The sequence below is a fragment of the Anomalospiza imberbis genome, chromosome 2, assembly GCF_031753505.1.
Source record: "Anomalospiza imberbis isolate Cuckoo-Finch-1a 21T00152 chromosome 2, ASM3175350v1, whole genome shotgun sequence".
Lineage (NCBI taxonomy): Eukaryota > Metazoa > Chordata > Aves > Passeriformes > Viduidae > Anomalospiza > Anomalospiza imberbis.
The window spans coordinates 56,225,170-56,248,149 of NC_089682.1; the positions used below are offsets into that span (position 1 = coordinate 56,225,170).

At 43.7% G+C, this 22,980-nt stretch overlaps 1 protein-coding gene and 1 long non-coding RNA gene across 3 annotated transcripts in view; one reads left to right on the top strand and one right to left on the bottom strand.

The window, feature by feature from the left end:
• The window catches only part of LOC137468939 (uncharacterized), a 67,678-nt gene extending 51,007 nt beyond the window's left edge, over positions 1 to 16,671 (bottom strand). Inside the window, exon 1 of the long non-coding RNA XR_010996265.1 lies at positions 16,399 to 16,671. This is a non-coding gene — a long non-coding RNA (uncharacterized lncRNA). The remainder of the gene's footprint in view (positions 1 to 16,398) is intronic.
• The window catches only part of KATNAL1 (katanin catalytic subunit A1 like 1), a 37,104-nt gene continuing 30,415 nt past the window's right edge, over positions 16,292 to 22,980 (top strand). Inside the window, exon 1 of one of the 2 annotated variants that reach the window (XM_068181172.1) lies at positions 16,292 to 16,413. The gene's annotated coding sequence lies outside the window, so the exon portion shown is untranslated. Of the gene's footprint in view, positions 16,414 to 21,674; positions 21,833 to 22,980 lie in introns of those variants that run through there. The other variant, XM_068181173.1, reaches the window with a different exon arrangement.

The window sequence follows — 22,980 nt, forward strand, 5'->3', positions numbered from 1 at the left end:
GTGTTTCTTAGCTGCCTGAAATGTGTCAAACTATCCTTGATCTGACACTTCATACATCTGGTCCCCTTTCACATCTCTACTATAAAACAAGCTATGATTTGGGTGAATTGTTTATTAAATATGTAACTTTAAAATTAAAAGACTTGTAAGAGTTTGCTTGTTTTTTTTAATCACTGCGTATTGAAGATTTGAGCTAACCTGAGAAAAGCAAATATATGGCCACAAGAAGAGTTCATTGAGGATGCTCCAACCCTTCTATAGATATGCATCATGTTAATGCAATGTAACCCAGATCTTTAGGGCTTATGGAGGCCAAAAAGCTGTGTAAGGTCTTCTGATCCTGACAACAGCATGAACAAGTGGGTTACATAACTGACAAAGCTAGTCACATCTTGGTAGGCATAAAAGCATTTATTTTCTTGTCACCTAGCAATATGACAGTGGATTATACCTGCTTCTTGCAAGCCTTGCTGCAATATGTGCTTTGTCTGTGGATGCTCATGCAGCAACAAAGGGTGTACTGCAGAAAGGCACATGGCTCTGGATTCCTACCATAAGGCCCTGGGGCTGCAGATTGTCCTGTCAGCAACAAACTCATTTGAGGTTTACCCACCTCCCTTCATAACCCCTGTGCCTTGCCATGTTTAGCTGAACCCGACCTCCATCTTACTCCTTCTCTTCTGCACCCCTTCAGCGAAGTGACAGGATATCCAGCACAAAGCAGCTCAGGCCTGGGGTGGGTGTATTTGCACGGATCCTCAACACTGTCTCCTCTTCAGCATCATGGAGTGCCATGCAGTGTGTACTGATCCTTATCACTGATATGGCAGTGACCATGGAGCACTTACATACAGGTCCTGACCATGGGGTCCTGCGTATAGGGTCCAATTCCCCCTCTCCTGCAGATGTGACTGCATTTATCCTAGGTTTTCTGGATATATAGAAAGTGTGTATCATGCTCTGAGCAGACAACGGTGAGGCAGAAAATGCCTTAAGTATGTATCTGGCCTTACACCATGCCATAGCAGAGCCACAGCTGTCTACAGCACACTGAGATCTGCATGTCCTCTGCTCATCCAGAGCTGCTCCACATTGTCTCTGCACATTACAGCTCAGCCTCTCCAGGGAACATTGTGTTTGCTGTTACATTTGCACACCAGCCAGCACTTTGCTTCCTGGTTTATGAATGGTGTGTCCAGAAATTGGCTGCTATGCTGGTGCATTTCAGAGAAGATAATGCTGTCCTTTTCCCTGCTGCTTATCATAACACTGATTTCTGACAAACAAAAGAGATGAATTCTGGGCAATTTACCAATAATCATGTGCAGCGTGAGCAAGATAGCTTTACAATATATATAGCCTGTGAGCAGGGCTCAACAAAGCCCCCTGATACTGGGTATCACACTTGTACCAGGCCCTTAGACTGATGATTAGTGATAACAGCAGCAAACACTGTCTGCCCTGCAAATTGCAGCCCAAGATAATAAAACTTCCAAACTAGCAACACAATGACAGCATGGGAAGCCTATGACATTAAATACATAAAAGGGTTGCCTTGGGACTATGAAAAGAAATTGCCTTCAGCACTGAATGGGTAATACTCAGGAGACTATTTAAAACTCATTGACTCGTTATGCCTACCCACAGCTTTGTCAGTCAACAGAGATGTCAAAAGTTTGTGCAGGTGAAGTTTACTTAGGTACAGAAGAGCAGAGCAAGACCTTCCTTTTTGATCAGTCGCCTGGCTCAGCCCTTGGGGCAGAAATCCTTCACACATCTCTTGGGGTTTCTTTTGTCATTTGATGGGTTTGCCTCTGATATATGAAATCATGAGCTGAGGTGTATGGCTGAGGCAGGGTGGTAATACCAGATGCAGGTAGGATGTGTGTGGCAGGGTTCATTTCACGTCAGAGACATAACACACAGCATGCTCCCTCTACCTGCGGTGCAGCCCAGGACCCAGGTGGAGAACTTGAGTGATCTGTTCCTCAGCTCCCTTATACAAACAGAGCTCAGGACTGTGAACTGCACTGTCCTGTGGATGCCCAGGAGACAGATTGGGCTGCTATTACTCTGCAAGTACAGTATCCTGGCCCTTTCTCACACTGCATTGCTTTCTTCCCTCCGCCAGCCTTCTTCATTTCCATTCTGTGGTGACTCTCATCCCTCCCTCCTTACTGATAGCCATTCCTCAGCCCCCAAATATGGCTGGAGGGGTGATATAAGACAGGGCTGTCACCATTATGCAGAGGAATGGTGGCAAGTAAGAGAGGAGCCTACAACACGGTAAACACTCTGCATCCTCTAGTTCCTGCTGGGACACAAATGAAACTGTTCCAGCTAATTCATCTTAGTCCTAGATACATGTTGCATGAAGGCAGGGCCTGAAAACAGCAGAGAAAACTCTAAAACATAGGCTGCATGGGGGTGATGCCAGTTACGTGGGTAGAGTTCATTGAACAAATGTAGATGTTTAAGCAGTAGGTGTCCATTTGGGACTCAGTCACCATAGGATGCTGTTTTAAGTGAGAAAAATAGACACTTTTGGCATAAGATAGAAATTTACACTCAGCTGAGCTCAATTGTGCCTCGTGAGCTCCGGCTGCTCCCCGCTGATAATACATGGAGTCAGGCATAGCCAGCTCCCAGGTGAATGCCTGCATGACACACACCAAGCGACGGGCGAGATAAATCCCATTTTGCACAGCTGCATTCTGACACAGGGATGCTACACGTTCTGGGGCTGTAGAAAGGGGCTTTGTAGGGTGCCTGGTGCAGCACGCTCTGGCACGTAACCCCAGAGGCCAGGGAGCCAGATTCAGAGGAACAGAGACACAGTGACAGACACAGCAAAACCCTTCAGGAACGTGGCTGCTGAAGCAACCATGACTTCATTAGACTTGCTCAAGATGCCCTCTACCCTAGACCTTTCACCTCATTTAATGGTTTCTTGGCCTCAATCCCTTATAATTCTGAAATGAAAAAAAAAAAATCTCTTTTGACTCCTGTTTTCAAGCCAGGGCTGTTTGATTTGGAACGCTGCATTGAAGTCTGTGTTACTGATTGATTTCAGGTTTATTATATCTTCCCCTTTGAAAAATGCTACAGTAAAAAAAAATCCCCACTTTGTCATTTTTCATGTAACCCCCCCCTTTTTTTTTTTTTTTTCAATCTTAGCAAATGCTCAGTCTTTTCCACTTCAATAGCTTGAAATTCTCCCCCGGGAGCCCTAAGCTCTTTAAATATTTTTAGGTTGCCAGATTTCTTATGTTCTCTCTCCAGGAAGCCAATTTTGTTTCTAAGCTCTTGAGAGTAGTCCAGCTTCATCTTTTGCCGCACTCACTGCATCACAATAAAATGCTGCCTAATTGCTGCCTCAGCCGAGTCCCAAAGGTGCTGGAGTTTGTCTCTAGGCTACAGTTGTGGACAATAAACTCTTCTCAGACTGGAGTTAAGCCTTTTTATTATTTAAATCTGAGTCATGTAAAATTAGTTTACTAGCAAGTTACCCACAAAGACCTAGTATGGAAAGAAACTCCCACATATTGTTTTCCAACACAATGAGAGAATGATCAGATATAAAGATTTGCAAGTGGCTTGTAATACAAGATGTGTATAGAAGCACCAGCATTTAATTTTGCCAAAAAGACATGAAAATGTTTCTGTGAGCCTAGAAGTTACTCTCAGACCTTGTCTGTTTGGTGTTCTTTACCTTCAAATTGAAACTGGTGGTATGAAAAACTTTCTTTTTTCCTCTAGTTTATCCATGACCTGAAATACCTATGAAAGAGGAAAGGCAGCTGAAGATAACAAATGCCAGATGGGCAAGAGCTTTCTGTTCTCAGTCTAGCACCACAGCATGCGGATTTAGTGATCATTTTGCGTAAAAATAAACAAGAATATACTAAGACCAGCCACCCAGGCTGCACCCCCATCAAGCTTGAGAAGACCCCTGTAACAAGGGACAAATGGACAGTACAGGGAGTGACAATGAACACATATTCTCATTCTAATTAGGACCATATTCATCTATCCTCAATAGCAGAAGACATCTGCATTTTCTCTCTTTGTGCTCCTTTTTGTAATCTGTATTTTAAAGTGTTTGTATTTCTGTTGTACAATATGGCTTCTGATGAAAGTGCATACTCCACAGACAGTATATAAAAAGACTTAATGATCATTGTTTTGAGACTCCTAATTCCTTAAGACAACAGGTTTTTGGATGCATTTGGTGCTGTATGCCCAAATCCACAGTCTTAATCAAGCGAATATGAAGCTGAAATAGATTGCTAGATTTTCTCAAAATGGTTACTGTCCTTTAATTGAAAAGGTCAGACATGGTAACAGAGACCTGACATAGTTTTTGTGCATGGTAACAGAGACCTGACATAGTTTTTGTGGTGGTGTCAGCAGCATATTTGCAACCTGGGACACCCTTGAGCATGGACAGCACACATCCAGTTCAGGGCAAGCCTGTCCAAAGGGCTCTTCATAGGACTCCTTTTGTCAGCACAGAGAGCGTGCAGGCAGATGCAGGGATCTGCAGTGACTGTGGGGAGACTGTTAACCACACACCACACATTTACCCCCTCCAGTTGCTGGGGTCTCTCATTCCTTATTTAGACTTGTCTTGATCCCTTTTTTGGGGGACAAATGCCAGGCATGGTGTGGCAGGCATGGTGTGACAGAACCTCCATTAGTAACAGTGACACAGAAGATGGGAAGGATGCACAGGTCTGAAGTTGACTTTGGCAGGCAGCAGCTAGAAAAGCTAGGATGCGATTTCAGCCTTATTCAGATCAGTGGGAACTTTGCCACTGATGTAAGTGGAATGAAGACTCCGCACTACATGTCTGCCTGTAATCTGAGAACATGTATTCTGCACATCCTAGACACTCAGTGAAAACCAGACCCCACAGAGTTCACCTTAGATTCACTGTCTCAAATAAAACGATGTGGATTCTTTGTGCCCCTTTTACTTATCGGTAAAACAAGTATGATAATGCTTTGAGTGCTAAACAATACAATGTGTGTAGGAAGACAGTATCTTTTATTAGGCCAACTGAAATAGTTGGGGAAAAACAGACAAGCTTTGAGGCTTGTCTGAAATGCTTTGAGATGCTCTGATGAAAGGTGTTTGAGCTGTGCAAGGGATCATTAAATTACATTCTTCCTCTCTCTGGAAATCATTTATTGATATTTCAAAGGAAAGATGCTGTACAGAAATAACCGATTTCTATTGCAAGTGCTGTCTGGAGCTAAATATCTTCCTTCCTCTCTCTTTATGAACTAATCTAAAGAAAAATATGTTTTAAATTAGCATGGTAAGAACAATGTTGTGGTATAATGTGTAGTTCTGTGAAATGTTCTCTGTGAAGTGTAACTCACAAGATCCTTAAGCATATTTCAGTACACTCAAATAAAATGGCTGGATTTGTGGAAATTATGAAGGTATCACTCTAAAGAAATTAGAAAGCATGGAAGGTCAGTGAAAATGGTACATGAAAATTAAAAAGGCAGATATGAGTCAAAAACTACATTATGCTTGTAAACACTGGCTAACAAGCCCCCCAACTCACTTTTGAGTGTGGACATCATGCCTTGGAAAGCTGTGAAGCAGCTAGTGTCCATAAAAAGTGTTAAACAGCCAAACACTTAACCCCCTCCTGTCCTCGATTTACCAGGAAGGAGCTGGAAGTGCTCACTTGAAATCAGCCAGGGCTGAGAGCATTAGGGTGTCACAACCGTGGGTGCAGCAAGATAGATCAGTGCTATCGTGGAGTCTGTGCAACACTGAGATTACTGAGGGCATGAAGGGGTAGGGGAGGGAAGGTTTAACTCTACATAAATCCTACTAATATCACTTTAATATTACTTTAGTTCACTGTCAAGACACAAACGATGTCAAGAAGAGAGAAAACTGGGGGCAGGGGAATCTTTAAATATGTGAAAAGTACTTGTAAAAAAGGATGAAATAAACTTGTTTATGTTTATTAGAACAAGAAGCAATTGGGATAAATTGCAGTAAAGGATATTTACATTAAACCACTAGACAACAGTCCAGGATTAAGGACAATTAAGCATTGGTATAGACTGCCTAGAGAAATGGTGAAACTTTCATCACTGGAACATAAAAAAAAGGCTTAAATAAACACCATCAAAAGTTTCACTGTGGATGATCATTCACTGAAGCAGAAAAGACTCAGAGCTTGATCTCAGAAAAGTTACAATGTGTGACCAGGTCTTCCTGGATGCTCTTTTTCCCCCAGAAAGGTGTTGTTGAAGATTTTGTTTGTGTGAGATTTTGAGATGCAGTCATCTGAAAATATTTGTCTAAGAGAGGAGGGACCATTTATCTTTTGAAGTCCCTGTTCCTCTCCACTGATCACAGATGCAGTCACAGATGACTGGCTTAGTATGGACACCTACTTATTGAATCTGCGAAGTGAGATGAGACAATTACCATCCTTAATGACAAATTCTGTCCTTTCTCATACATTCCTAAATATAAAACTCAAATCTCCATTACTCATTCCAACTATAATTACTTGTTGTGCACATATGAGGTGACACCCATAACACATAATCATGTTATTTATTGTCCTGCATTAGTAATGTAGCACATTATATTTAGATACCATATGGTCTGATGAAAAATGTAATAAGGACTTCCTATGCAGTGAATAGAAAGCTTCTAGACAACAATTAATATAATCTATTTCATATTTGCACTGCATTTCTACTAAAAATATCACTGAAGTGTAGGCTATCTCAGGAAAGAAAATGTTATGTTTACATCTAAGACCCAGCCAAAGCTCTGCCGAGTTACAGGTAAAGCTAGTAACTAGGAATGTAAGTGGTTTTATTTCAGCAGTATGTATGAAAGAATAAGGTGCCTCTGATATACGGTATTAACCACTTGTGTTTCCAAAATCTGCAAACAATAACAAAGATGCTCAGCTAATCTATAGGAATGTGTATGTTTATATAGAACTCATCCCACCATTGGACTAAAACTGGGTACTTAGGAAATGTCACCATGTCCCACACTGACAGGGAGGAAGGCTGAGCATCCAACCGTCCCCTCTGCTGAATTGCAGCTTTCTCCCTGAGGACCTCTTCAGGTACATCCCCTGCATTCACTCTCGAGATTCCCCCCAAATGGCAATAAGGCCAAGAACACTGCATTTGGTTCTCCCAGACCCATGTTGTCTTCCAACACTATTCCTGCAGGTTCTGCACTGGGCAGAGATGGACACCACGGGGTACATCCATATGAGATCCAGGGTACAGGCTGTGTGGCGTGGACAGAGCAGTCTGGAGTAGCCCCAAGCATCTGAGGTGTGCATCAGCACGCACCACTGAGCCTTGGGATGGAAAACTGCTCTCTCTCGTGTGGATACAGACTTTGCAGACACTTGCAAATAATGGCATAGGTTGTCTGCCCATATCAGCCACCACTGCACTGAACAATGGCACTTGGAGACTACCTTCATCAGGTAGAAAGGTCCCAAGGACTGTCTCAATAGGAGGGTTTTTTTTTTGGTGTCTGAGCAAAACAGAAATCAAGAATAAAAATGATACAAGGTGACAAGGAGAGAGAGCCCATGATTACGTTCCCCATCCTGAGAAATCCATAGAGTATTATTCTCCTGTGCACTTGGAACAACTTCTTTTGATAACCTTTGTTCTTTTGTAAGCTGTAATTATGTAAACCTCAATTTTTTATCTTTTTATGCACAAGCACCCTCATCATACATGTATTTCTACACTGTAAAAGGATGTGAAGACTTAAGGCTCTTGTATTGATTTTGGCTGGGATAAAGTTAATTTTCTTCACAGTAGCTGGTGCAGGGCTGTCCTTTGGATTTGTGCTGGAAACAGTAATAACATGGGGATGTTTTGGTACTGCTGAGCAGGGCTTACACAGGGTCAAGGCCTTTTCTGCCCCTCACCCCATCTCACCAGCGAGTGGGCTGGGGGTGCACATGGAGTTGGGAGGGGACACAGCAGGGACAGCTGACCCCAGCTGACCAACGGGATATCCCAAACTATGTGGTGTCATGCTCAGCATATAAAGCTGGAGGAAGAAGGAAGAAGTTGAGATGTTCGGAATGATGATGTTGATCTTCCCAAGTAATCATTAAGCGTGATGGAGCCTGCCTTTCCTGGGAGATGGCTGAACACCTGCCTGGCTCTGGGAAGTTGTGAATTAATTCCTTAATTTTCTTTGCTTGCTTGTGGGGCTTGTGCATTATCTATTAAACTGTCTTTATCTCAGCCCATGGGTTTTCTCACTTTTACCCTTCTGCTTCTCCCATCCCACTGGCTGGGGAGTGAGCAAGCAGCTGTGTGGGGCTGAGCTGCCTACTGGGGTTAAGCCACAACAAGCTCATTTTGTAACTTCATTACATTTAAAAATGCATCAAGTATGAATATTAAATGCAACACTTCCCCTCCTTTTTTTTTTTTTTTTCTTTTAAGGTGTCATGAAAAATTATTTGCATGAGGAAACGCATACAGGAAGACAAGAGCATATATAGGTTTAACTCCAGCTTAGCATATAGAGGTTTAGCTCCAGCTGTGCTTCCTTGTGGATTTTAGCTTATTCCTTATTTAAATCTTTAGGAATGTCTTTATTCTTACTTGCATGGAAAAGGACCAGAAAGAGGTGAGTACTTTAGCTAAAAGAAGCAATTATGTAGGTGAAGCTATAGAAAATCACAGATAAATATAATTAAACAACCTCTTTATAGGTTATAGAAGTACCTGATGACTACTGAGATTTAAAAAGCAGCAAAAGATGCAATGCAAAACTATTTAAAACTACTAATAATTCTCTCACCTCATTGGGTTTGTGGCTCACATTCCTAATACATGCTTGTTTTAAAAGAATACTGTTTTATAACAGGATGGTTAATTCTGTAACAACTTGAAAAGCCAGAGACTTTAGCTGCCAGAGACTGCAGAAATGTCCTGGTGGTGGACACCAGTAGCATCAAGTCTGTCTGAACTGGAATGAGTTTTAATAATCAGAAAATGAAGCTTTAGTGACATACTAGCAGCTGAGCCTGGGTGGTTTTAGAGGTCAGCACACAGGGCAGTTGAAGCTCGCTTGTTGTAGTCAGCAGTGCTCCATCTACAAGGAGCAGCTGCTCAGCCTGGAGGTGGGATTCAGCTGCCCAAATGTAGGTATTTCATATCTCAGCATCTCTTACAGGTCATGTAAAGCATCATCTAAAAGGCCGGATTTTCCACTGATTTTGAAAAGAATTTAAGACAACTATTTTACAAGCAGATGCCTGCACTGTAAACCATTAAAGATAGGTACACTGCATCCAGCATGTCTGATGAAACATTAGCAGCCCTTGGCTGGTGGGTGGGGAACTTCTTAAGCTACTTCAACTTGACTGCAGCTGCTCTATGCTAGTGGCAACACCATGCTTCTAGACTTACTTATAAAGTTTGGCACACCTTTTCATGGTACATTTGTAAATACTCTAAATAATTCTGTTTAAATTATGGCTACTTTTTACACAGATAACAGAGATACATGGCTAGATTATATCTTTCTTAGAGTGATGCAAACCATAATAAATTTCCATGACATTTTTGAAACTGTAATGGTATAAAAATAATGTGCTTGAACAGAACAATTGTTAGTACACGACTCAGTCTCCTTAACTTACATCTTAAAGTTAAACATATCTTTTTCTTAGTGACACACTTGGCAAAAAGGTCAACAGTGCACTTCTGTCCCTTGCTAAAGATCATCCCTTCCTGGGACCTGTTTACAAGGTCATGCAATTAAGAACATCAGAGACATGACCTAGGTTAAAAGTTACACCTTCTTTTGCAGGGTTCAACTCAGATGATTTCACCAACCTAGCTGGCAGTACCGCCACATCAACCCCTATACTAGCCCAAGAGACAGAGTGGTATGTAAAGTAGGAGGCAAGAACAAGTGCTGAGGGGTGGAGACCAGGTAAGTCCCTTTAGTTGCCAAGGAAAAGATGCAAAGAATAGCATAGAAAGGCATTCAAAGTTGAAGAGGCTCCTCTAGATAATTCAGAGCAGAAGCCTAACTAACAGTCTGAACTGCTCTCTGGAGAAGCCTCTCTCACTCCTTCAACTATGCAAGGCATCTAGGGAGACAAGCCTCCTAATTTAGTCATCTAAGTTAGATGTTTAAATGTAGGCAGTGAATATTCCCCCCGAGAATGTGAATGGGGTGTTATAATAGTTTAAAACATGTTTCACCAAAGCTGTGATGCCAATGTCTGTTCTTTTATGAGACACTGTTCTTTGTGCCACTGATCCTCTACTGACACAACCATGTTTCTCATTTATTAGATAAATGAACAACATTAACAGAATGCACATTATTCAGTGATGGTCCAAATTCTGAAGTTAAAAAAAGATTCCCAATTTTACTCTCAAAATACGAACCAGATTAAGTTGTTCACATGGAAACCACTGCAAATTCCCAGCAGTAATCATTTTAGGGGACCAGAAAGGGAAAAGCGATTCTTCACAATGATCACCAGTGTATATTTAACTTTATTGCTCTCCTCAAACATGTTTTAAAAATTTTTCAATTCGGAGCTTTGATCTGTAATTACATCTTGTCTACATTGCTCTTATCTACTCAGAACTTTTTACATATTCAGTGATGTGGGTTTCAGAATTTATCAATAAACAACAGAAGTTGTGAAGTTGTGAAGTTGTTCTTTCAGTGCAGATGCATGGCTTACCTCCTGCCCTGCAAAATCTTGATACTAAGGCATACACCAGAACACCAATTTTCAGTGTCTTTCACCAGTGTAAACACCCTCATTGGCATTGATCACAGCACTATTCAAAGGACTACTTGAGACAGTTGTGAAAGGAATGCTCTTTAAATGTAGCAATCTTCTCTCCTGGATGAATATGTTTACAGGAGTGGATTGGTAAAACCAATTCATTTTCTAGTGTCTCACACTGCAGAATTGCAACTAACACACCTAAGAAATCAAACATGCTGGGCAAGCCATTAATATGTATTATAATGTGATTTGTTTATTCTAGTGGTTTGGGCATCTACACAGTGTGTGCAAAAAGCTGCCCAACAGCTCCCTGATTTGAAACTGCCACTGCTAAGTTCAGAAAAACATCTACAGGCAAATGAGAATAATATATACCAGCATGACTTCAAATGGCTGTGCCTAAGTTAATGGGTTCAACTGATGTAACTGGTTCAAACTATCAAAGCCTACTATCCTGTGGTGTTGAATCCATTCCCACTAAGACCCCATCCCTTCAATAAACTTGCCAATGGTATTGCAACTTGTGCACTGAAGCAGGTGCTGCAGGTATTGTTAAGTGGGGAGCTGCCAGTCATTTTACATGGGCACACTGGGCAGCTTGCTGCCAGATGAAATCTAGAACAGCTGAGTCTGTCTGCCTTGTGCTTAGCAGAAGCACCAGCTGAGTGTATCTTTTCTACTGTGATACTACAAAACTAAAAGGAACTTGGTTACACTTCCATCCTTCTGAAACTGAGAAGTGAGGCTCAAACTTATTGCAGTGGGACAGACAGTGCAACTCCAGAATGTCACATCTTTAAAAAACAGCTTAAAGTTCACACTTTACCATGAAAGAATTGTACCACCAAACAAAAACGCATCACGAGAGATTTTCTCTCAGCTGTCAACCCCAGCAGACTGATTAAGGGAACTTTGCCACTTGATACTGTCCAGTGGTCTGCCACAAAGTTGAGATGGTGTGAATAAACTTTCTTTCCTGGTCCAGGTTTTCACTTAACAGTTGCTGACATCCAGCTCCTTGAGCCTGACTCAACATTCTCTGAGGTTTCTGTCCAAGTTTCCTCTCTGTTTTGAGTGATGTAAACTCCCTTCTTATTCCTCTCCAAAAAGTAATACTCCAACATATTAGGTATACACATAAAAGAAACACAATATCCCAGTTCCTGTTTATTTTTCTAATTTCTGTCCACAGACTCAAAGCAGAACAGGTGGGTTTTTTTCCCAGCATACTGTGGGCTTATTTCAACTCCTCTCAAAAATCTCTTCCACCTGTGATTTCCATTAAAGTGACACTGGCCTAGTCTTCATCATTTTAATCAACCAACTTAAAACTGCCATGACAGCTTTCCCTCTCTAGGGCTCTAACAACTCAACACATTGGGTGGGACTCCTGTCATCTACCTTTAAATATCTACCATGCAAACACACTTAGGTTGATCAGATGAGTCTGCTATAAACACTGGAAAAAAAATAAGCACATTCAGGGTACAACCCACTTTGGTTGAAGCAGGAATTGCATCCCCAAAGTCTTAACTCAGACGCAAGAGTCTACATGACTCTTGATAGATAGATATCTACATTGACCAGATAAATAAAAACATCCTTGCCTATCCCACCTCTCACCTTCTGGCTTAATTGCAATCAATCCTGTTTAAAAATCAACTGCTTTCTCTTACACTGTTCTCTATCAACAATTGACAGCACTTCGAGATGTGCCTTGTGGAAAGGATGTTGATCAAATCTTTCTCTGGGCTCAGACTCTGAAGTTCTTTCCTAGGAGAAAAATTGGTAGACGTGTCATACTGGTAAATATAATTCCATAAAAATATCTATGCAGAAGAACAATTACTATGTGTGTATGAAAATTAACAGTCTACTGATGCCTTTACTGACTTGTGCATAACTTCCCTTGCAAGGTTAATGTCCATGAATATGTAACATGCACCTCCTTCTCCCTACTGCTTCCCTATTGTTTTTCCCTTTTCATTATTACAGCATTTCTCCATACAGCCTGTAAGACCTTCGGTAAAGAGTTGTGTTTGCATCTGAGCATTAAAGCTTATTACTAAGGCACAATAATTCCTGTAGTCTAGTTAAATATAATTGCAAGGGGAAGGGAAGACAGAAGCAGAGGGCAGTTCATAATTCACAGACTTCTCACATGATTTCAACCTTCTCCTTGCAGAACTTTGTGGGTGGGAGGAGGTTACAAATGAAGCTCTCTGCTACTTTGTGCTAAAAGCCTTTGCCAGCCCTCTAGTCAGTGGAATTTGTGCAATGATAACCAAATCAATTCAGAAACCAGTTCTGTTAATCTGTCAGAGACCCTAAGAGTGCACAGCTTTAAACTTCTCTGACAGTGTCTGCAATTACTCTAGCTGAAGAGACACTTCTGAACCAAATCTAATGTTCATGGCAAAAGAGTTACATTAATTTCTATCAGCTTCTGATTGAACTGTCTAGAATAAATCAGAGCGAGCGGGCACACAATCAGCTCTGCTGGCAGATTTGCAGATTGCTGGAAAGGGCCATGATAAGTCTCTGGGGTCTGGCTGTGAGTAATGTTCTCCTCCACCAACACAGCTGGATCCTGCCTAACCACACTCACTGACACCCACCATCATCATGTCTTATCCAGAACTGCTAGGTTTATAGCCTCTACCAAAAAATAAAGAAGTTGTAAGCCATGAGAATATGCTCAGAGTAGAACAAGCTTCAGTGGCTTAAGGTGTCACTTTCCCTCCCAGCAATTTCCTACACCCTCTTTGCCTGAAATTACTGCCTCACAGCAGAGTCAGTGGAATGAGACACACACTAGTCCCAGCTGCTTCAACACAAGGTCCAGCAAATTAGCCTAAACTGCTCATAAGATGACTTTAACATCATATTTTGCATTAAAATGGCTTAGAAACATTAGTTTTTCAATCCAGGGACTGCTGTGGAGGCAAGAACCTTCAGTAAGGAGGTCAGGGAAACAGTATTTTTTGCAGCAGTCCAGCCAGATTTGCTCAAATTTGACCCAGCAATAGGAGAGACTAAGAAATTTCACACTTAAAGTTATCATTCTTATGGCTTACTAACAGGCTTATGAACTTCTGATTGTCTGGCTGGACTAGATGACCTTCTGAGGTCCCCTCCAGCATGAATTACCCTATATACCCAGTGTGCATAGCCAGGAACCTGAAAACACAATACTTCCTGCTGACACAGGCACAGCACATCCTGGCAAATTGTGGAGACCCATGCTTACCAAACTTTGAGTGGTCAAAACAGGTTGACACTGATATTGTTCTGGTGCTGAACAACTGCTTTTCAAAAGGGAGGTCAGCTGTAGCATGGGGACCCTCTGCCACTAGGAAGCAGCCCTGCTCGACTCAGTTGTTACTAGAAAAAGGGATGGGGAAAAAAAAACCCAACCAGAAGAATAGAGATTACACCCAAATAACCAGCCTTCTCTGGGTCACAATTTCCTGGCTGGGAGATACAATCTTCAGACAAAGCACTTGATGTGTTGCCTAATGTGGTAAGAGGTACATAGTCTCGTGGGAAGGGATATTATGGAAGTGGTGGGACGAGGCTGCTTATCATCTGCTCTCCCCTAGAAAGGCTGAACTCTGTAAGGTCTGCACAGCATCTATGCTTCTGCTTATGTGAAAAACCAGCAGGAATTGATGTCATGGACAGGCAAGTTCGAAGAAATCTGGAAAAGGGGGAAGCCAGAGTTGCAGCTGTTATGAATTCATCACGATTTTGGCCCCGGTTCCAAAATTCTCACAAAGACATAAGAATCTCCACATAATTTTGAGGGAAGATCTGTAGATATATGAGTGACACATTGATACATGCTGTATTGTTTAAGAGGCATACTGAGCTTTTAGTTTCAATCCCTGCTCTTTCACTTGTGTCAGTTAGCATTTCTGAGAACCTTACTGTGAGATACAACCTCATGTTGCTGCCTTACAGTAACAACAACAGAAATTTTCCAGAGAAATCATATACTACTATCAGTATGATCACAAGATAATCGTCACTGGGACACTCTCAGAGCTGTCACAAGGCTGTTTCAGCAGTAAGGGTTCACTGCAGCAGTGCAGCTGCACACAGAAACACGGATTCACTGAGATTTCAATGGGCTACTCCTGCCTTCACATCTCCTCTGCCTTCCTTGTGCCTGCAACAGCTCTACAGACTCAGCTAATTTGGGAACTTTCAGTTCCAGCAGAACTCGGTTAATTTTTTGGAGGAGCAAAACTGGCTCTCCACCAGATCAGATCCCAGGCTTCCCTTGCCAGATGGCACCATCAGTGTTACTGCTGTGTAAATAACAAACAGGAAGGCATATCTATGATCAGCGAGGAATGCAGGACTGCCCCTTTCGGTGGCAATACAGACACAGGCTGTCTTGCATTAACTGTGAATTACATCCCTAGAAAGGTTTATAACTGCATGTCTCCCCTTGCAGGATGCCAGGCTGCTCGTATTGACTGTTAGCTGCATGCTTCAGAAACACTAGGTAACATTCATCCTCAGGAGGTGACACAAACTGGGTAGTGTCACCCTGTGAGACTGCCTCTGATCGCCAAATACCACTTTGGTCCAGGAACAGGGCAAATCCTTAAATCTGTTCCTTTACGGTACTATAAAAATGTATTACACTGCAATAGAAAAGATGGTCCAGTGCCCTTCTGCATGCCCACGTAGGACAAACGTATGCTCTGCACTTCCTAGACACTCCCACAGACGAGGTGGAGGCACATGAGGTTTGCATTCAGAGTCTGAATGAGCTCTGATCTGTATTCAGAGCTCTTCCCGCTGGTTCCAGCTGCAAGGACACGACGCAAGGGCAGAAGCTGATGCACGGGAAGTTCCAGCTGAACATGAGGAAGGACTTCTTTAGTGCGCAATGACCGTGCAATGGAACAGATTGCCCAGAGAGGTTGTGGAGCCTCCCTCACTGGAGCTATTCAAGGAGGGTCTGGACGCAGTCCTGCGCCATGTGCTCTGGGATGGCCCTGCTTGAGCAGGGAGTTTGGACCAGATGACCCACGGCGGTGCCTTCCAGCCTGACGCATCCTGTGACTGTGTTTTCAGCCGCCGCGTCCCGAGCTCCGGCGCAGCACAGCGCAGAGCACGGCCGGCGCTCAGCAGCCAGCCTAGGCGCTTGGCTCCGGCACGCCCTCCCTCCCTCCCTCCTGGCCGGCCGGGCCCCGCGCCGCTCCAGCTCCCGCAGCAAGCGGGACGCTCTCCGCCCGCCTCCGCCTGGGATGCCCAGCGCGGAGCGCTGCCGAGGGCTGCTAAACGCGGGCTGGGCGGCGGCATCCGCAGCCATCGCCAGCGGTGCCGCGGGGTTTTCCTTTAGGAAAATCCCTTTCCCCCGCCGCCAGGACAAGGCGGAGGCGCTCCCGAGGCCGGAGTGGCGGTGCCGTCCCCTCCCCGCGCCCGCCGCCGCCGCCGCCATGGCAACCGCCCGTCGCCGCGCGCGCGCACCCCCTTCCCCGCCCGCCCCCCCGCGCCTCTCCCCCCCCGGCCCCGCTCTGACAGAGCCGCAGCGCTGCGCCCCCTCCCCGCGCCGCTCCCGCCCGCAGACACGCACCCCCGGCTCTCCCAGGTAACGGCGGGGCCCGGGAAAGGGGCAGCACCTCACGGCGCTGCTGCCCGCGGCGGGCGGCGGCTCGGACCCCGCTACGCCGAGAGAGGCGGCGGGGATGGGGGGGAACCAGCGGTAGAGGCTGGAGGAGGGCGGGGGCGCCCCACATCTCCCGCGGAGCGTGCCGGGAAGTGTAGTCCGCGCCCCCCCCTCCGGGCGCTGGGGGCTGCCGGGAGAAGCGGCGGGTGGGAACTACAGCCCCCAGCGCTCTCGGCGGAGGTGGGGGGGGGGGGTGGGGGGAAGATGGGTGCTGCGGAGGGGACCCCTGTGGGGACGGGAGGCTCCCTCTGAACGAGGGCACTGAGGCGGCTCTTCCCGCGGAACAGCGAGGGAGAGAAGCCCCTGTGCCGCTGCCGGGGCGGGAGGGGCTGGAGGGAGGGGCGGTGCGGCAGGGCCGGCTGGGAGGGTGGGCGCAGGGGCTGTGCGGCTGCAGAGGGGAGGCGCGGGGCAGGGCAGTGAATGGGGGGTGGGTGCGGCAGAAACATGGGTGGGTGCCTGCGGTGAGGGGAGGATGGGCTGGGGGGCGTCTGGGTGCCAGTGGAGGAGAGAAAGAATACAGGGAAAGGGGCACATGGGAACATGGATGGATGGATGGAGGAGATGGACGGAGAGAGCTGTGCAGAAGGCAGGGCAGACTGGAGTGTGGGGATGGGTTCGAAGGAGGCAATGGTCAGAGGGAGCTCTGGAAAGTTTCCCCAACCAGTTTGCGTTTACGGTTTCCAGTTTCACCTCTCCTACAACGCTTAGGCTCTGTTCAGCTTGTTTCACTACATGGTCTGGACACAGTGTAAATTTTTAAAAATTATTCTGCTACATTTCTATTTTTTTCCCCAAAAATTTCTGTCATGATGTCAGCATTCGTCCCTTTTCTCTTTCCGTTTCCTCTCCTGACAGTTCTCTTGTTATTCTTTATCTTGTGTTCTCTAACAGTCATGAAGGGGAATAAAATTACAGTTTCTCTATATATCATACTTAAAATACATGTGTTTATGATTGGTATATAAGGGGGTGTCATTTTTTCTTCCTGAAAATCTCTATCTTAAAAGCATCAGTGTATTAGTACTCCCTTGCATATGAATATTGAATGTCTATTCCTACTACAGTTTCACATTTCACAGAGATGGGTTTCTTTCCAATGAATGCTTGACTGCAGTTGCAGATTGTTGAGCAGTTTCTTTTTTCTTCCCTTTTCCCCCATCCCTATGTCAGCTATATCCTAGACAGGCTTCAGCTTCTTGCAGCTCCTGGTACTTGCCACACTGCAGAAGTGAACATTTCAGCTGCAGCGTGCTTCCAGTGTGCTTGGCTCTTGGAGATTTGGGCTTTTGAGCAGGTAATGGGGAGAAATAGAGCCCGCCCTGACCTAATCCCAATCAAAAGGCTCAGAAGTAAATGGAATACAAGAAAAAAAAATGATAGGCCTTTATCTGGTTTTCTGTGTAATTGATTAAAAAAAAAAACCCTAAAAACCCCTGATTCTTCTGGGGATTAACTGAGAAATCTGAAGACTTGATGTCTGTAGCACTAACAGCAATATGCATATAAATGTATATTTAAAAAAAAAAGTATGCTATTCTATTTGAGTAATACATATCCTTAGTCCTAAAGAGCCAGTTCTTTGAAATTCAGAGTGGGGTTCAAGAGGTGGACAATTCAGCCCAAAATTCTGACCTTATAAGTCAGGGCTATAAGCACCTGTGTGAGTGTATTAAGCCTGCAATTATTCATGGACAGCTTATCTGGGATGCAGCTTGGCTGAGCTGGGAATGGAGCAGCAGCAGCGCCCAGTCTTTGTAGAGCAGGCTGTGGTCCGGTAGGGCTCATGGGCTGCGGCACAGGGGGAACACAGGAGTGCTGTATCCAGGCCAGGTGCAGGAGCAGTTTCACTGCCTTTCTTGGCACAGAGCCCGACCTAAGAAACGCTCTGAACCCGAGCTGGCCCTGCCAGGCCTATCTTGGGAGCCTTTGGTGGCATGTTTGCTCTACCAGAAGTGCTTACACACATGATATGCAGAGAAGCAAGTGGCTCCACAAAGGACCAGAAGGATTATTGACTCGGGCTGGGTTCCACTTTGTTGAGCTCCAGACAGGCCCTACAGAATCCTTCAGGTTTCTGGGCCCTGCATCCTATCAGAGGAGGGGTTGACTCATCCACCTTCAGGGCTGGCCCCACCTGAACATGGGCCTGGGTTTGATTTGATACTAATGTCAGAAGCCCTGGAGGCTGTGCTGGAGAGGAGAGAGAGGTGTGGAGCCAGCCTGGGTCCAGCAGGGCTAAGGTGGAGCAGAAGCTGGCAAGCCTGTCACTGCCTGACCTGTGTGTGTATGGAGTTATGCTCCCCAGAGTGCCCCACAGCATTTGTTTTAGCTCTTTTCCTTACCCAGCCTTGCTAATGAACACCTCCTTACCCCAAGTAATGGTCATGTGGCCATATGGATGTGTCTGAAACTGGTGAATGAGGTGCTTGGAGAAGGATGCGGTTCACACTCAGTTTTAGGAATAGCACAGCTGTCTCTGATTCTTCTTTCTACTTCTTCAGAAAACTGTACTTCAAAGGCTCTGCAAATGGCTGTTTCATTCTCCAGGATGCTTTCTGTTTGGTTCACCAAACTAATGAAATCTCTAATTTAAATCTCTTAAGTTAATCGTTAATTAATTAAATCGTTAATTAATAATTAGTGTTTTCTTATGTGTTTACTTTTCACTTGTGGTGAATGTCTTTACTTCATTTGAAGATTTTTTTTTCACTTGCACTCAGAGTAACTCTCTGTTTCGAGTTAATGCACACAAAAATAGTTTGAGGCCTGCATGCATGCTTCTTCTCCTTCCCACTTCCCATACATATTTCCCCATTAACTCTGTGTCTGCTATTGCAAAACAGAGTTTCAGTGCAAAGAGTCCAAAAACCAGTTAGCAGAAAGCAGTTGACTGAATTAAAAGATCCCTTGGCGCTGGGTTTCCTGAACCACAGTATATGTGTGTGTTTTATCTGGTGTCTGTACTGCTTTAAAAAATGACATAACCTGCTGCAACCCGAACACTGCTGCTGCCATTGTAGCCAGCCTTGTCACTGCTAATGCACACAGCAAAAGGAAAAAACAGCACTGGCATAACACATTTCTCATCTTTGATTCATTTACATGTAGTTTAAATTCAAATCTGCTGGAACTGAGCCATCTCCTTACTTACAGATATGTTTTTAACAGGAGCTGTGATCCTGTGAAGTCATGCTCTTAGTTTTCACACCAGTCCATGGGCCCACAGCTGCATGTTCAAACAAAGCCATGTTAACAGGGAAAGATGGATTTAGCTATGGAACTTGGCAAGCCTGTTGTTTGTTTGTTTTTTATCTGACAATGATCAGTTAAAATGTTGTTTTTGTCATGCAAACGTAATGTCTACAGCATCAGCAATTGCTTCTGAACAGGGACAGATAATTATTGGAAGTGAGGATCAGTTGTTCTGCACCCAACACCAAAACAAAAGAGATAATCTTTTTAATGAAGCAAAAAAGACTTATTTAATTTCTTTTATTGCATTTTTAATATCTTATTCTTAAAAATCAAATAAAATGTATCAAGCACATAAAAAATACAGTCTGTATTTCTGTCAGAAATAGAATTCTGTGGGCTTCTAGTAGGAGTTTTATGTCATGCAGGGAAAAACACTTTTTTTGTTCCTCTGACAATGTTCCAGTTAGTGTTGCTGTTTATACTTTCTCAGGTAAAGAATTGTCATATTGTTACATGTCTCTATTTTAACAATTTTTAAGTTTGAAGAGAAGACTGAAAATCAGGTCATTGTGCTATTTTAAGTGAAGACATAATTGAGGGAGAGAGAGCCGTTTGAAACTGGTCAAAGTTGGCTTACAAAACCAATATGGCCTTAACCTAAGAATGGGAGCTTTCAATAAAATGTAATGAAAAGCTTCCAAGCAGTAAGAGGAATTTGAAGAAAAAACAATTACAGTTTATGACTTAGACTCTGATAATAGAAATGGTTGCACATGAAAAGTATATGAATCCAAAAATCAAAACCTCTTAACACTGGACTTCTCTTCCTGCTTTGCTCTGTGTGGCAATTGACCTGTTCTGGGATTGTGTGGTGGCAGAGAGTCATCCTGGCTCTGCCTTGAAGAAGCAAGTGGAAAATGAAGTGAAAAATGTACAGTCATACCTCAGTCATAAGCACTAAATTCAGAAGATGGTGCCTAACAGTGTGACTCTCTGTCTTGTGACATTAGTTGTAACTCCTATATTGCATTTCAGGATGCCCAACATCATGCATGGCTGATTTACAGAAAATGAGAAACAGGATTAGTAGCCAATCTTCATGAGTGTATGTCCAGGACTTTCCAGATGTTCAGCTGTCCAGTCAGCAGTACTGCAGGGCTGCCATGAAGTGAGAGCATATGTCCAGCAATCTCAGGAAGCTGTGGAATGTTTTTATTTTGCCTGGATAAAATTTTGATCAGAGAAAGACACATGTCAAGGAAAATCAATGTATTGGATAGCCCTCTCAGTGAGGAATTAACATCTGATTTGAGAAAAGTCTGATTAGTAGGTATTAAATAAGGCTTGATGTGACTATTGAAATAATGAAAATTAAGCAAAAGTATCTAACAGCTCATTTAATAAGAGTCCTCCATCCTATGCAAGAGTCAAGGGCTTGTGGAGAAAATGGAATGCAGTGGTGTCACTGGTTGTGTCAAAACACATGTATAAAAGAGACATAAAGATAGCAGATGCCTTCCATTTTGGCATTTGCAGAGTGAATGTTTGGGATCAAGCAAGAGGAAAAGCCCTGATGCAGACCCTCTCTGCAGGGGGGAGCATTTGCTGCCTCTGGTAACACTGTGGTGATACAGCACTGAGAGAGATGGTTTGAAGAGGGCTAGTCCTGAATCCATTCCCACTGGTGTTGCACGCAAGTTTGGGATAGTGTGCTAAGCTGTCCCCCTTTGCCTGTCGTTCACACAATCACTGTATCTGCCCATAGATATGTTTTGTGTGTATAATGCTTTGATGTTAAAGTAGAGACTGTCTTTTGGATCTTCTCAATTGTGCATTGCTTTAATTCTGGGAGAAAAATTCTTTTCTGACCCCAGATAGGGATCAGCTCAGCTTATGCTCCAAAGAATAGAGATTAATATCCCCTGTGACCTTTTAGCCTAGCTGCTGCAGGGTTTTTAACAAGTGGGTTTAAGACCCCATGTGTGGCAGCTATGCCGACACGAATGTCTGTAATGTCTCTTCTTGTCAATGATCCGTGAACTAAGGAATCTCCAAGGATATCCTGACGTGCAGTGGAGTTGTTATGGTCTAGTGCAGGAGAGAACCACACAATGATAGAATGAAAAGCTGGTGTCAGAAGTAGTGTGTAAGTTGTTCTAAATGTACTTGAAAACAGTTGTCCTTGGCTGTATATTTACTTAAAAGATGTGGCTGTGGTATGGTAGGAAAATTAAATATCTAAATAAACTTCAGAAAACGAACAACAAAATGCTTTATTTATGATTTCTGTATTTCTGGTTCCTTGGATGTCTCTGATGTTGTATGAATTCTATAATACAATGTAGAACAGATAATAAAGAGTGAGTACATAACATGAAAAGGTCCTCATCTAGTTGTAGTTACTTCTCCCTCCCTCCCCATCCCTGACATTGAAGAATGGGATGATCAGAAAACAACACAGGAAATAATTCCTTCCAAAAAATATTTTTTCCTTTATTTTGGATTTATTTGTTTTGATTTGATTTGGATATTCTGAAGTAATATTACCTTCACTGGTGTGCATAGGAGGCTTGTAGTTTGTTTAAACCATTTTTAGCATTAGTTTTAAATAGCAGTAGAATCTCAGAGAACTGTCTGGGATTCACGGAAAGCATTGATTTAGGACTGAGACCCACAGATGCTGTTTCAAATAAAGCTCTGGTAAATGGGTGACATTATATTCACCTTTTCAAGCTATATGACACCTTTGGTGTCTAGGGTAGGTGATAAGTAAAAACTGAAGTGCCCGAATCCACAAGAAAGATCCAAGGGCCTTTGTCAGCCTAGCTCTGGAGGTATTGACCGCTCAGTAGGTACAGAGATATGCATCCACTAGCCTCCCTCCATGCTCCAAGTTTCAGTGCCTGTCAGTGTTTTCTAAGCTCTTCAGTGTGACACACGAGGCATCAAGCTCATGTGTAAGCTTTGGCATCACAAGCATGAGGCAAAAGGCCCCCAAACTCTTGGTAGCTGGAGGAAATGGGAGAGTCTTGTTTGGATTGCTCCTGCAATTTTGAAACCATGTAAATTTTTCTGCGTCCTGCCTCTCAGCTTCCTTGTCTAACCACTGTCCTGAAGTGGGCACATGTCTGCATGGCTCCTATGGCTTGCCTCCTGCCTGTGGATTGACCCAACTTCCACCACAGACAAAGATGAGGAGGTTGTCTCCTCTGGTGAGCAGGGAACTCTTCTGGAATTAAGGGGAGTTGGTTGTGAGTATCAGTCCTCTTAAGGCAAAAGAGAGTTAAACATGCC